The sequence below is a fragment of the Balaenoptera borealis genome, assembly GCF_965194805.1.
Source record: "Balaenoptera borealis genome assembly, chromosome: 5".
Taxonomy (NCBI): Eukaryota; Metazoa; Chordata; class Mammalia; order Artiodactyla; family Balaenopteridae; genus Balaenoptera; species Balaenoptera borealis.
In genome coordinates, this window is record NC_138862.1 from 42,980,233 (window position 1) to 42,997,203 (window position 16,971).

Consider the following 16,971-nt stretch of genomic DNA (forward strand, 5'->3'; position numbering starts at 1 on the left):
CTTGAATCAGTCAGATTAGCAAATCCTCAACACCTGGGCAGGGGATTGGCTCAGTGGTGGGCAGAGCAGCAGAAGCATGGAGGAGGGCTGGTTCCTATTATTCTACACCACCCCCCACCCCATACACACACATTATAATGCTGGCAAATTTATCTTCCCTGGGAGAGAACTAGAAAAGTTTCTGGAAAACTATTTGGCAATAAATAGGAACTTTAAAGATGATTATGTCGTTTGATCTAACAATTTCACTTCTGGAATATGGAGGATATAAACAGATCTTGTGAGAAAACTTTACATATAGAAATGCTCATCACAACACTATTGGTAATAGTTTAAAAAGGGGGTCAGGGAACCCTTACAATTTAGCAAATATTTACTAAACACCTGCTCTGTAACAGGTATTCTTCTAGGTGCTTGGGATATATCAGTGAGCAAAATAATTTCCCTACTCTCAAGGAGTTTATGGTCCAATAGGGAAGACAAAAGTAAATATAAATATAATAAATAAACATTTATATAATACAGTATGGTAGAAGGGAACAAGGGCTGTGGAGGAACACAGTGTAGAGCCAAGTAATGAGGGTTGGGGTTGGTAGCTGCCGAGTGGCCAGGGTGGGTCTCACTGAGAAGGCAATATGAGTAAAGACTTACTGATGATGGTGTCAGCCTTGCAGATATCTGGAGGGAAATAGCAGTATGTTAACTGGGAAGAAGGATTCAGTAGAAAGTGAAAATTCGATGAAATAAGCTTTCTTTTGCTAACATAGGAAATGCTAACAATATAATATTCAATGAAACAAGCAGGGTATAAATTGTATATTCAGTATTACAGTTTTAAATTATGTTCACACATATATATTCATTTATTCCGTAAATATATATTGAGCACTTATTTATTTTTAAATATTTATATAGCACGTATTATATTCCAGGCACTATGCTAATCATTCCCAAATATTAATGTCATCGAATCTTTATAACTTTGTTGTGAAGTAGGAGCTGTTTTGACCTCATGACTGGGAAAGATGCTAATTAATTACCTAAGGCCACTGGTGAGTACGAGCATGGCATGGTTTTGCTCTGACTCTGTGTTCTTAATTGTGTGGGTTCTGCCTCTTCTTTGCTAGGCCCTGATTGGGCACTGTGGAGGGAGAGAAACGCATAAGTGGATGCCTAGTAAAAAGTCCTGGTAAGACATGTGTCAGATATTAATGGTGATTTTTCTCTGTGGGTAGAAACAGATCATATTATTCTGAGTACATTTGTGTATTCTCCAAATTTCCTATAATAAAGACATATTTAAAATTATAACTTTAATATTATGTATTTGTAAGTAGTACAGTGTCTTTTACTATAATAAAAAAAGCATAAATAGTTAAAGCTTGAAGGAAGAGCTAGAACAAGACTTTTGTCTCCCTTATTTTAGGTCAGTGTTTTTTTTTTTTCCTTAGCTGTGTTTCTGGTATATAGTGTATTCAGCATAGTATGATAGAAAGACATCTCTAGTGGAAGCCAGGCTCAGGTCCTACTTCTGATACTAACAGGCTCTGCACCTTCAAATGAGTCGCTTAGCCAGTTTGGGTTTTGGTTTTCTTTCTTGTAAAATTAAAGAATTGGATTAACTGATAATCTGGTCCCTTCCATTTCTGACTTTCCATGATTCTATGGCAGTTTTACTGTCTTACCCTAACTAAAAGGCAATTGATTCTGAGGTACTGGAGTACCAGTTTATTAGCTTGCAAAGTAAGTGACATGTGGACAAAAATCCTCGAAATCTGTTATTAATTCATTTTCTTAATGTAGCCAAGCTATGAAAGTATTGTTTTATAGATCGAAAAATAGTCAAATATTAGCACATTTGTAATGTTTAATACATGGAAAGACAATAATAATCAGTAACCGCTTTACTGATTAATTTTGAAATTACTATCACATGCGTAGAAATATCAATACTTGAGGTTCAAATAATTAGAAAATTCTACCTTATTGCCTGACCAGCTTTGGAGTCAGAAATTTGCTTGTTGAGTATGGAATCAGAATAAGAGGTATCAGAAAAATCAAGCTGTCTAATGATATCAGAATAAGATAGCCTGAATTATCTATGTACCTACCTGGAGATTCAAAATCTGTTGCTTATAACCTCCATATGCCACCTCCACCCTCACCAGTGGGACTAGGACTCCCTGAAATGTTGAAGTGTTGAAGGCTCCCTTTTATTGCATATTGCCAAAGTTAGGTTCTGTCAAGATTGAAAGCCCTGTGCCTTTCCTTTCTCTTTGCTCCCCGACTGGACCCAAATTCCTTTCTCTAGAGCATTGGCTCATTTGAGTGTCTTTGCATATCTATATCCTCATCCGGGTTAACAGTTAACACTCTAAAGACTTTTCATTTTACTAATTTCCTGGTTTTAAGAAGGGAAAAAGTCACAATAACCCCCAAGTATCAGTGACACTGTTTGCTCCTTTAGTGCAGCATAAGATCCTGTTGGTCTAGAAGAAGCTGCTTTTTTAAAAAAAAAATCCAGGCTGAGAATAAACTAATGTTACCTATGAAGCCACTAGAGCACCCAGGCACCTCTACAAAGTTGCTACTAGCAACTTTGCTGCCCAAGAAATGAAGCACCAAATGCACCGCAAATCAGCTTTGTAATTCACAGATGGGCGTTATTAACGATGTGTGCCATCTGGCAGCTTCCTTTTTTTGACTAATTTGTCTTGCTAACTAGGCTCAGTTATGGTTTATGCTGCTGAGGAAGTGCATGTGCTGTCAACATGTATATATAACAAATTTTAAGATTGCACAACCTTAAAATCATTATTTTAAAAGTTTTCTTTCTCTAAGTTTTGGCTACTCAGCCCTAGATATTGCTTTGCTTTTATGTATATAGCCTCTGTTTTTATATATCCTATATTAACAGGGACCTTCTAAAGGATTTTCCTCTTAATCAATATGGAGAAATATCTATTAGGAACTGAAACGGTAAACACTGGAAAGTTATAAAAGCCCCAAATTCTGAAAATCCAGCAAAATTATTATACCAGTTACTGTCTGTTTTATAGTTTCAAACTCATCTTCTATGAATTCTGTAGACTCGTAAGGTGGTCCGTACATCTAACATTATTCTGTGGTGCTTCTATTCTGAAGATAGCTATCATTAATCTTCCATTTCTTCTTGCTCAATATCCTTTTTATTTTAACTAGGAAAGGACACATTATACCATTCCCTGGTATACAGTTGCTGTGGAATTGATTAAATACAATTTCAATAACTTTCTCATTATAGCTAGACCTTGCACTCTTTGTGAGAGAATATCTTACCTATTGATCTTAAGAGACAGAAACCAACTCAAACCAGCCCAAGCAGAACAGTGGACATTACTGATTCACCACCTGGTAGAAAAATAAAAAGGAAGATATCATTTGCGTCCTGGATCTGGTCATACCTGGCGCCAGGTATGACCAGATCCAGGACGCAAATGATATCTTCAGATCTCTCTCTCTCTCTCTACTACTCAGCTCTTCCTCTGTCTCTCTGTGAGCCTCAATCTCTCCTTTTGCTTTCCAGTTTTCTTCTGCTGGCACCCCCAGTTCTGTAGGATACCAGATTAGCATCCTCAAAGAAAAGAGAGTTAACCCTTTCCCCCCAGTTTCCACATTGCAATCCCAGGAATGGACTCTGTTGGGATTTGCTTAGTCACTTACCCACCAGTGAATGAATCACAGAGGCCAAATGGTATGGTGTGCTCCCATGACAGATCCTCGGCCATTCTTTTGGTTAGGGAATGAGAGATGAGGCAATATTTATCAATAGAAAAGGAGGAAGGAAAGGATGCTTGCATATTAAGCAGACAAATATGGTGGCTACCATGGTTTACTACACTATCTAAGAATAAAGGAACTTGCAGTATTATATTTAACTTTTCATTTTGGCAACCAAACATCCTGGATTTTCTGGAACAATCCTGATTTCAAATATTCTATCTCATGGAGTAACCCTATGTTCAAAGTTTTGGATTGGAAAATTATATCATTCTACTCTGAGGCATATAGTGATTGGCTGTCAGAAAAGAACATTTTGATAGCTCTAACATGACAATCTAGGTGTTTTTAAAAAAGCTTTAATTAAAATGTGCTAGAATATAAATTCAAGGGGAACATGATCAATGATAGGTGGTAAAGAATATAGCAAAGGGACTTCCCTGGTGGTGCAGTGGTAAAGAATCTGCCTTCCAATGAAGGGGATGCGGATTTGATCCCTGGTCAGGGAACTAAGATTCCACATGCCGTGGGGCAGCTAAGCCCACGCACCACAACTACTGAGCTCGCATGCCTCAGCTAGAGAGCCTGCATGCCACAAACTACAGAGCCCATGTGCTCTGGAACCTGTGCGCCACAACTACAGAGCCCAGGCACCCTGGAGCCTGCATGCCACAACTAGAGAGAAGCCCGTGCGCCACAGTGAAGAGCCCCTGCTCTGCAACAAAAGATCCTGCGTGCCTCAACGAAGATCCCACATGTGGCAACTAAGACCTGGTGCAGCCAAAAATAAATAAATAATGTAAATAAATAAATAATAAATCTTAAAAAAAAAAGAATATAGCAAAATACTTTCATAAAAGAAAAAATAGCTTGAAGTTTTGGGTAAGCCTTCAAACCTTGCCAGCCAATATCTCTTGCCACATATAAACTTGTATAACTCTCAGCACTGACATTTAGGCTCCTGTTTTCCTGGCACTCTTCACAAGCTCATTAACTATGCTTTGAAATTTTGCTTTACAAACTATTACTTTTTAATGAGAGAGCTCATTATTTTTTATTGGAAGTACTTCACTGCCAAATGCTACCGTTTTGTAGGAGGTAGGCAGACTTCAATTTAAGTGGCAGCACAAGGCTCCATTATGCTTTTCTGTTCATGTTGGCCCCAGTCCTCTGTCCTTTCCCCTCCCTGCCAAAATAAACATTTATCCCCACCAGGCATACATTTTCAACCCTTGGAACCTGAAGCAGCTATCAGGAGTCTAAAAATTAATCTGTTCTGCTTTTGCTAACAGATGCCACACTGGCACTGGGCACGCAGGCTGAACTCAGGGGATTTGCAACATTAAGAGTAAGTGTGAAAACTACAAGCATTCAAAAGGCACTCATTTTATTTAATTCACCAGACCGTGGCATTTTGTTAAAAAAAACGGAAGCACAACCCCCTTCCTTGTTACCCCTCTCTAGTAATTTCTCCTTTATTGAAATACAGTGTTCTTTTTAATAAGCCCCCAAATGAACACAACAACCAGATGTGACCAGAAAAACTGCAAGAGGTCATAAAAACCAGTTATCATAAAGTGCCACCAAAAGCTTGTGGACCTAAGGGACTTTTCTTAAGGTCACTGCCCACGATACTGCTACAATATGTGCATTGTGTGACAAGTGGGAGAACCCACAGTCAGATGAGAATAAGACGCAGATAATTGTGTGCCTTTCAGTCCAAGTTACTCAAGAGGCACTGCCAGTGTGGCTGTTTGAAAGTGACAACATGTTTTGGAAAGTGAATTTAAAGCACAAGAATACTTTTGCCATCTTAACACCGTAAAAGGGAGAAAGTACACCACAGGCTTTTAGGAGTCATGAGAGAGTTGGGGCATGCAGTGTTCTGATTTAAAATCCTTTTAAAGCCTGCCCATTTTTTCTTACTCTTTTTCATTTCCTGACTATAGAACAGAAAGCACTCCATGGTATGCAAGTGACACATCATTTTATGCATCCAAGTGCTTTATTCGCTTAACCATTTTTTTCCAGCAATTTAAATAAATCACAGAGGTGGAATTAGATTTTCCTGAAGAGCTAGAGAAAAGCAGTGAGAGGCTGAGTCACAGTTAATTTCTACTGAGCTGATAGGAATTTTACTCCCTCCATTTAGGTGATACTCATGTAGTTTGGAGAGTAATGTCTGGTATCTTATCAGCCTACTATAAAGGCTGTTTAAGCTCCAAACTAATGAGTCTCTGAAATGTTTTTAATGAATGATGGGGGGAAGAGTATGAAATACCCTCATATTTATTCATTTCCTCCTTCTAATGCTGGCAGATAGACGGACTAAAAGATTGAGCACTTAAATAATTAACTCATTTAAAATGTGAATTATATGCATGATTTGCCTGACATGCTGCTTGTGTGAAGCGGAACACACACTAAAGCCTCTCCACACAACAGTAGAGGTAGGGAGGAGAGCAAGTTTTTTTTTAGGTCTGGTTAATCTGGGAAGGAACATTTAGGAAAAGGATGAGACATTAATGGGAATGGAGAAACAGAGGATCAGATACTCAGTTTTCTTCCTCCAGAACAGAGATTGGCAATATTTTTTGGTAAAGAGCCAAGTAGTAAATATTTTAGGCTCTGCAAGCCATATGGTCTCTGTTGCACCTACTCAGCTCTGCCGGTGTGGCACCAAAAGCAGCCATAGACATCAAGTAAATGAATGGACGTGGTTGTACTACACTAGAGCATAATATATTGGCATTAAATTTTGAATTTCATATAATTCTGAAGTACAGCAAAATATTATTCTTTTTTGACTTTTGCAACCACTAAAAATGTAGAAAACATTCTTAGCTCACAGGCAGGACAAAAACAGTCAGTGGACCCACGGATGGTAGTTTGTGATCCACCTCTAGAAGGCTGAATATAAGTTTCTCTATTTAGTTATGGGATGATTGTGTCCAGGGTTTGAGGTAGGACAGAGAGTTATAAAATTGTAGAATGCTAGATTGAAATGGCCTTTAGAGATTGTCCAGTCCAGCACTCTCACTTTAACAATCATCCCTAGCATTTCTATTTCACTATTAAGTATGGTAGGACATATATGTAATAGTACAGTACAAAGAGTGGCATATCCTTGATGATTTCACTTGGCTTAGGATCTGCTTTATCACTTATCAATGCTTTTGATTTTATTAGACTAGATGAAGCTGGCCCATGTTAACTCAGGATATTACCATTTTTAAAGCCCTTTTTTACCTTTGCAATCTTATCAAGCCTAAGGATCTCTTTTCAGAATAATTGTTTAAAGGCATAAAATAAAATACACTTTCCAGTGATTGTCTATAATGAAAAAATATGTTACAATATATTGAGTTTTGTTAACTCAATAAATAACAAGGTCTAGTGAAGTAGTGATGAACATAAATGCTATATTGTAAACAATACTTCATGTCACAATGTGATATGAAGAGATGTGTGATTGGTTTTGGAAACAAAGCCAGCCTTAGATACTGATAAAGTCTCACAGGATACTGAAGTATATAAGCCAGAATGCTAATGTAGTAATTTTCAAAGAGGAATATAAGTATTCAGCAGACCAAGTCTTCATATTGTCTTTACTGTATCGTTCTTTCTATGGGCCAAATACATAAGAAGTTAAAGTGCAGGGAGTTTGCTTTATGAGCAGGAAAGTTGAGCAAAGATAGTTATGATTCAAATAACCTGATACCTCCACCTCCACAGGTGGAGATATATGGCAACAAGAGAGTCTGCTTGGATTTTCTTGGTGACCCCTCCTCTGGGCAGTACTTAAATGGATAAATCTGGCACTTACCAAGATGGCAGCTTTTCTGTTTCCTTTTTTTTTTTTTTCTGTTTCCTTTTGAAGCAACTACTCTTAATAGCACACTTGCGTTTTCCTCTGGTTCATCTACATCTATAGCAAGCTTCCCAACAATTCCTGGAATCCTTCAGTAGGTACCTTGCAGATGCTTCCAAACAAGAACGCTTTCTGTGTTGTACTGCAAAGATGGCCATAAATATCCATGCACTCACCCTTCTAGTTATGCCCTATTAGTGTCCCACACCTCCCCCAACACCGGTTCTCAGCTTGGCAGTGTGATTGCTTTGACCAATGGGACATGAGCAAAATGACACAAGAAGGGACGTGAAAAGCTCTTGCACTTGGGAGTTTGCTCCCATGCTCTTCTAGAAACCTGGAAAAACCCTCATGAGAAAGTCAGGGCTCACCTGTTGGATGATGAAAGACACATGGCCCATGATGGTAAGGCCATTCTAGACCATGCAGCCCCTGTCTAAGCCACACATGAATGAACCAAGAGGATAGCCATTGAATCTGTCCCAAATCAGCAGAACCTCCCCCACTGATGCATAGATTCCAGAGTAATGATAAATGTTTATTGTTTTAAGCCTCTGTGTTGTACGATGGTTAGTTCTGCAGCAAAACTAATTGGTTACAGTACCATTCCCTTTACTTTCCTACTTCATCCCTTTGATACTGTCCTCAAAATGTGTGGAGATTACCATGGTGCTCTGAAGGCACTCTGCTGAAGTACAACATTTCTTCCCAACCTTTGCCCAGCATCTCTCAGTATTACATTCTCTCACTGAGATGTAGAGAAGTTGCCTCAAGCATCCCAAGTCTAACATAGATCTTGAGTGCAAATAACATACTGATTTGATTCCAAATCTCATCTCTTCTGTTACAAGGAAGGAATGTGATAGTATAATAAACTCCCTCTTTAGGGGCATTTGAATACAGAAAAGTATACCACAGAGGAAGCCAAGGCTTTACACAAAGAAATAAACTGCTAGTGATAGAATTTCAGGAATCAGTTGAGATATTTATGGGCAAAATGGGTTTCCTAACACACCTTACAATTAAATAAATGTATTTGTTGAGCTTATACCATGTCCACAGCCAGTGCCAGGCCAGGGTGAAACCAGCAAAGTTCCTAGGACACAAAATTTAAGAAGGCATCTACTCTCAGGGCCATGCCAGTATAGAGAGTGAAAGCCATCTTAAATTTTGTGCCCCACACCTATATACGATGGACTATTACTCAGCCATAAAAAGAAACAAAATTGAGTTATCTGTAGTGAGGTGGATGGACCTAGAGTCTGTCATACAGAGTGAAATAAGTCAGAAAAAGAAAAACAAGTACCATATGCTAACACATATATATGGAATCTAAAAAGAAAAATGGTTCTGAAGAACCTAGGGGCAGGACAGGAATAAAGACGCAGATGTAGAGAATGAACTTGAGGACGTGGGGTGGGGGAAGGGTAAGCTGGGACGAAGTGAAAGAATGGCATGGACATATATACACTACCAAATATAAAATAGATAGCTAGTGGGAGGCAGCCGCATAGTACAGGGAGATCAGCTCGGTGCTTTGTGACCACCTAGAGGGGTGGGATGGGGAGGGTGAGAGGGAGAAGAAAGAGTGAGGGGATATGGGGATATATGTATACGTATAGTTGATTCACATACAGCAGCAACTAACACAACAACGTAAAGCAATTATACTCCAATAAAGATGTTAAGAAAAAAAAATTGTGTGCCCCAGGCACCCTGATTTCAGCCCTTGTTTGCAGCATTATGCAGACCATAGTACTTACTGATATTTGCTATGACTGTGGCAAGATGCTGTTGGTTGCAACGTGAACAGCCATTTCTTTCCTTTTGGTCATGCTGATACACACCGAGTTCTGTTCAGTTGCCTCCACAGAGCTCTGTGTTCACAAATGGGTCCCTGCCCTCCTTTACAGAGTGAGTCATTATCTTTCTGAGGCAGGGTAAGTCTAAGGCAAACATGCTGCCCATGCCTCTTGCCAATGATTGGTTCCCATGAGCATGTGATCTAATCCTGGAGAGTGGGACCTGGAGGAATTATGCTGGTGTACTCCAGGAAAGGTACCCTCCCTAATCAAAAGGAATACACAGGAGGAAAGCCTTTGTTCTTTGCTAAACACAGTCTTGTTGGTAAATGATGCCTAGCCCTGCTACAACCATTTGCAACCGGGAGGAGTAGATTGTGGACATGCTAGAGATGGCAGATCAGAGCAATGTCAAGCACCTGAGTCCTTAATGGCAAGGCTGACCTGTTGAATTATTAACCACAAGTGAGCTATACCTCTGGACTTCGAAAATATGAGATAAAGTTTTAAGCCACTTTTAGTCAAGTTTCTGTTAATTGAAGCTGAAAGTATATTTGATGCAACCGAATACTGTGAATTTGCAGAAAGAGTGTTTTTCCTGTGGGGGAGACTGCCACTGCTTTAATGCTTTAATTAAACAGCATACAGAATATCTCCTTTCATTTCAAGCATGGTTAAAGAGACAGCAAACAACTTACGAGATCTGAGATCTTATGAATCTATGTAATTTAATTTGTGAGGTGAGCTGCATAGCCACAGGCTTGATATTAATAAATGCAGAAAGGAACCTGCAATCTTTTGTTATAGAGATGGTATCTCAGGACACTGGGGTGAGAAACACAGGTACTAATAAGCAGAGTAACTCTGTTCTATATATGGGCACAAGAGGAGCAACATAGAAAATTGGTGGAGAAAAACGAGCCTCATATTTAATCTACTGAGATACACATCAGCAATGATTTAGAAAAGCTTACTAAGTACTCACTTGATGGCCACTTTGCTATAGAAATAAGTCAAGAAGAGACATGTTCTGCTCATGGAGAGTTTATTTTTAAAAGAAATCAGAGATATAAGAAGACCAGATCTCTGCATTGGGAGTATGAAATCAGGGAGGAGTTACTAAAGGGAGAGCAGGGAAGCTAGAGAACTGGATAAGGAAAATACAACTCTAGAAACTATGAAAGCAGAAGAACAAAAATAGAATGCATTATGAAGGAGAGATGAGAGAGAATTAAAAAGACAGGGCAGCTGAGTGCCTGGAATGTGATCCAGGGAGAGCTGTGGAGCCCATTGTCAGTGTGGGCACTGTGGCTGCAGGTCTTACTGTGGCAGACATAGCCTGTGCACCAGGTGGTGCCACAGGAACACGCAGCAGCTAGATGCTGAGTCTTGGCAGTTAGGTCCTGGGCAGGAGTGTGCAGTGACTTTTTTCCCCAGCAGAAGTGCCCTAGCTCTGCCCACTCCACACTTAAGCTTAGCATCAGATCTGGGGCAGACAGGTCCTGGGAGAAATCTTCCACAGAGGCAGTCCAGGGCCCAGGCAGCAGCACAGCCACCTAGATTCCTGCAGCCACAATGCCCTGAGCTCCAGCCTACTCCACGCCACAGCTTTGCACTAGATCTGGGACAAACACAAGAGAAAGGGACATGACCTTGGATTGCTTCTGAGGAGAACCATAAACGCATACACAGGTGGCTCATAGGTTTGCTGTGACTTCATGGGCCTCACTTGCTTCAACAGTCACCACCCTTGGGGCAGGACATGTACTCAAGGGCAGTGGAACCTGATCAACCTGATCCTCAGGGCTTCTACTCCAACAACTGGGAAGAAGACCCTGCCTCCAACAGTTCATTGATAGCCACAGAGCAAAGAGGAGGCCCTGCCTCACATCCAGCACAGGCTCTGGACACCACAATGCCAATTACACCCCCTATCCAGGGGGGTAATGGCCAACGCACTCTGAAGAAAGATGTAGCTGGCATCCATACTAAAAACAGCCCTTGCACCAAAGATACTGGACACACATAATCTGCACAGGGACACTCCCACATAAAAACACCCCTTTAAGACTACAGTAGATAACTATTTCTCCTAAATTCATAGACACAGAGAAAGTTAAGTAAAATGAAAAAGGAGAGGAACTACTCCCGATTAAAAGAACAAAAGAAATGCCCTGAAAGAACAAATAATAAAACAGACCTCTGCTAGACCGCGAGTTTAAAAAGGTTATAAAAATGCTAAAGGAATTAGGAAAGATTGTTGATAGAAATGCAGATCACTGTAACAAGAAACTAGAAACCATAGAGATGAACCAATCAAAATTAGACAACTCAGTTACTGAGGAAAAAACCAATAAATAGCTGACTAAATGACACAGAAGAACAAATAAGATAGAATAATGGAAATCACCCAATCAGAATAGCAGACAGAAAGACAAATGAAAAAAAATAAAAAAGAAAGCAACATAAGAGATCTATGGGATAATATAAAGCATGCCAACCTATATATAATAGGTGTTCCAGAAGCAGAAGAGGGAGAAAAGGGGATCAAAAATGTATTTGAAGAAATTATAGCTGAAAACTTCCCAAACCTAAAAAAGAAAACAGATATTCAGGTACAGAAAGCACAGAGGGTCCCATACCAGATGAACCCAAACACACCCACACCAATACATATCATAATTAAAATGGCAAAAGTTAAAGAGTAGATTCTAAAGGCAGCAAGAGAAAAACAAAGAGTCAGTTACAAGGGAACCCTTATAAGGCTATCAACTGATTTCTCTGCAGAAAATTTGCAGGCCAGAAGAGAGTGGCATGATATAGTCAAAGTCCTGAACGGGAAAACCCTGCAACTTAGGATACTACACAGCAAGATTATCATTTTGAATAGAAGGAGAGAGAAAGAACTTCTTAGACAAGGAAAAACTAAAAGAATTTAGCAATACTAAACCTACCCAAAAAGGAATATTGAAAGGTCTTTTCTAAATAGAAAAGAAGCAAGAATCTATAGGAAAGAGAAAATCATAAAAGGAAAGGCAAATATATAAAAGGATTGAACATCACTTAAGTAAGCCAATACATAGATTACAAAACAATGAAAAAAATTTTGTGAAAGGGGTTACAGCTACAATTAACAGCAAAAGAATAAACATGAAGATGTAAAATAGGACATCAAAATCACAAAATGTGGGGAAGGGGAGTATAAATATATAGATCTTTTAGAATGTGTTTGAACTTGTATTACTATCAGTTTATAGCAAGTAGGTATAGTTATGGATCAACATACTTGAACTCCATGGTAACCACAAATCAAAAACATACAATAGATTCACAAAAACCAAAAAGAAAGGAACTCCAGTGTACTATAAAAGAAAATCATTTAACTACAAAAGGACAAACAAAATAAGATATGAACAAAGAAGAACTACAAAAACAACTGGAAAACAAGGTTTAAAATGGCAATATACATACCTATCAACAATTACATTAAATGTCAATGGACTAAATACTCCAATCAAAGGATGCAGAGTGGCAAATTGAATAAAAAAAAAACATGAACTTACAATATGCTGCCTACAACAGACTTATTTTAGGGTGAAAGAAACACACAGACTGAAAGTGAGGGGATGGAAAATGATATGTCATGCAAATGTCAGTGACAAAAAAGTGGGAGTAGCACTACTCATATCAGACAAAATAGACTTTAAAACAAAGGCTGAAAAGAAAAAGAAGGACATTATATAATGATAAAGGGATCAGTACAAGAAGAGGATATTACACTCTTTAACAGAATACAAGAGCACCTAAATATATAAAACAAATACAGACATAAAGGGAGAAACTGACAGGAATACAATAATAGTAGGAGACTTTAACACCACACTGACATCAATGGACAGACCATCCAGACAGAAAATCAGTAAGGCAATAGAGGTCCTAAATGACACAATAAACCAGTTGGACTTAATTGACACTACATCAAAAAAATGTACAATACACATTCTTTTCAAGTGCACACGGAATATTCTCTAGGATAGACCACATACTAGGTCACAAGACAAACCTCAACAAATTTAAGAGGATGGAAATTATTTCAAGCCTCTGTTCTGACCACAAACTTGGCATGAAACTAGAAATAACAGAAAGAAAAACAGGAAACGAATGAACACATAGATTCTAAACAGCATGTACTAAAAAACCAATGGGTCAACAATGAAATCAAAGCATAAATCAGAAAATATCTCAAGACAAATGAAAATGAAAACACAACCTTACAAAATCTATGGAATGCAGCAAAAGCAGTTATAAGAGGGAAGCTCTTAGTGATAAAGACCTTCCTCAAGAAAGAAGAAAAATCTCAAATAAACAACCTAGCCTATCACCTAAAAGAATTAGAAAAAGAAGAATAAAACCCACAGTAAGCAGAGGAAGGAAATAATAAAGATCTGAGAGGGAATAAATAAAATAGAAATAAAAAAAATAGAAAAGATCAGTAAAACCAAGAGCTGATTTTTTTAAAAGATGAACAAAATCTTGGTGAGCCAGGCTCACCAAGAGGAGAGAGAGGACCCAAAGTAAGAAATGAAAGAGGAGAAATAATGACCAATACCACAGAAATACACAAAATCATAACAGAATACTGTTAACAGTTATATGCCAACAAATTGGACAACGTAGAAGAAATGGTGAAGTTTCTAGAGACATACAGGCTGCCAAAACTGAGTCAAGAGGAAACAGATAATTTGAACAGACTGATCACTAGAAGTGAAATAGAATCTGTAATAATAAGAATAATAATTAAAACTCTCTGCAAACAAAAGTCCCTGCAGATGGCTTCACTGGGGAATTCTACCAAATATGCAAAGAACTTATACCTATCTTTATCAGCTATTCCAAAACATTGAAGAGGAGGGAACACTCCCAAAAGCATTCTATGAATCAAATATCATCCTGATATCAAAACCAGACAGTGACACTACAAAAAAAAAAATTACAGGCCAATATCTTTGATGAATATACATGCAAAAATCCTCAACAAAGTATTAGCAAAATGAATCCAGCAGTACGTAAAGTTGATCATACACCATGATCATGTTAAATTCATTCCAGGGTGGCAAGGATGGTTCAACATACATAAATCAACCAATGTGATACACTGCATGATCATCTCAGTAGTGGCAGAAAAAAAGCATTTGACAAAATTCAACATCCATTCATAATAAAAACTCTCACCAAAGTGGGTATAGAGGGAACATATCTCAACATAATAAAAGCCATTTACAAGAAACCCACTGCCAACATAATGCTCAACAGTAAAAAGCTGAAAGCCTTCCTGCTAAATTCAGGAACAAGACAAGGATGCCCACTCTCACCACTTAAATTCAGCAGAGTATTGGGAGTCCTAGCCACAGCAATCAGACAATAAAAAGAAATAAAATGTATCCAAATTTGCAGGGAAGAGGTAAAAGTGTCACTATCTGCAGATGACATGATACAATATAGAGAACCCTAAAGTTGCCACACAAATACTATTAGAACTAATAAATGAATTCAGCAAGGTAGCAGGATACAAGATTAACATACAGAAATCTGTTTCATTTCTTTATACTAACAATGAACTATCAGAAAGTAAAAATCCTATTTAAAATCACATCAAAAAAAACCCAAAAACAAAAACTAGGAATAAACTTAACCAAGGAAGTGAAAAACTTATAATCTAGAAACTATAAAACATTGATAAAGGAAATTGAAGCTGATTCAAAGAAATGGAAAGAAATCCCATGCTCTTGGATTGGAAGAATTAATATCATTAAAATGACCATACTACCCAAAGCAATCTATAGATTTAAAGCAATCCCTATCAAAATACCCATGACATTTTTTGACAGAACTAAAACAAATAATCCTAAAATGTATATGGAAGAACAAAAGACACAGAATTACCAAAACAATCCTGAGGAAAAAAAAAAAAAAAGCTGGAGGCATAACCCATCTGGACTTCAGACTATACTACAAAGCTACAGTAATCAAAACAGCATGGTATTGGGGGGGTGGACAGACATAGAAAGCCCAGTAATAAACCTACACACTTATGGTCAATTAATCCACCACAAAGGAGGCAAGAAAATACAATGGAGAAAAGACATTCTCTTCAATGAGTGGTGTTGGAAAAGGTGGACAGTTACATGTAAATCAATGAAATTAAAACATTCTCTAACACCATATACAAAAATAAACCCAAAATGGATTAAAGACCTAAATGGAAGACTGGATACTATAAAACTCCTAGAGGAAAACATAGAGGAACACTCTTTGACATAAATCGCAGCAATATTTTTTGGATCTGTCTCCTGGAGTAATGAAAATAAAAACAAAAATAAACAAATGGAGCCAAATTAAACTTAAAAGCTTTTGCACAGCAAAGGAAACCATAAACAAAACAAAAAGGCAACCTACCAACTGGAAGACAATATTTGCCAACAATGCTACTGACAAGGGATTAATTTTGAAAATATACAAACAGCTCATACAGCTTAATATTAAAAAAAAAAAAAAGTGAAAAAATTGGCACAAGACCTAAGTAGACATTTCTCCAAAGAAGACATACAGATGGCCGACAGGTACATGAAAAGATGCTCAATATCGCTAATTATTAGAGAAATGCAAATCACAGTCAGAATGGCTGTCATCAAAAAGTATAAATAATGAATGCTGGAGAGGGTATGGAGAAAAGAGAACCCTCCTACACTGTTGATGGGAATATAAATTGGTGCAGTCACTATGGAGAACAGTATGAAGGTTCCTTAACAAAAAATAGAGCTACCATATAATCTAGCAATCCCACTCCTGGGTATGTAACCAGAAAACACAAAAAGTCTAATCTGAAAAGATACATGCATCCCAATATCTGTAGCAGCACTGTTTACAATAGCAAAGACGTGGAAACAATCCAAGTGCCCATTAACAGACAATTGGCTTTAGAAGAAGTGGTATATATACGCAATAGAATATTACTCAGCCATAGAAAGAATGAAATATTGCCGTTTGTAGCAACATGGATCCATTTAGAGATTATCATACTAAGTGAAGTAAAATCAGAGAGAAAAAGACAACATATGGTCTCACTTACATGTGGAATCTAAAAAATGATACAAAGGAACTTATTTACAAAACAGAAAGACTCACAGACATAGAAAACAAACTTACAGTTACCAAATGGGAAAGGGAGGGGGAGGGATAAATTAGAGTATGGGATTAACAGATACAAGCTACTACACATAAAATAGGTGAGCAGCAAAGATTTAGTGTATAGCACAGGCAACTGCATTCAATATCTTGTAGTAACCTAGAATGGAAAATAATCTGAAAAAATACATATAACTGAATCACTTTGCTGTACATCTATACTTCAATTTTTAAAAAATAGAGCAAGAAGGGAAAGAATGTTTATTGTCTACCTACCACATGCCAGGCCCTTTAACATGCTTCCTCATTTAATTTTCATAGCAATCTTGAAGGTATTTTAACCTCCATTTTACA

General features: G+C 37.9%; 1 pseudogene across 1 annotated transcript in view; it reads right to left on the bottom strand.

Annotated features, from left to right (window-relative positions):
- The window catches only part of LOC309628808 (ras-related protein Rab-28 pseudogene), a 457,231-nt pseudogene that overhangs the window by 418,213 nt on the left and 22,047 nt on the right, over positions 1 to 16,971 (bottom strand). The window lies entirely within an intron of this gene.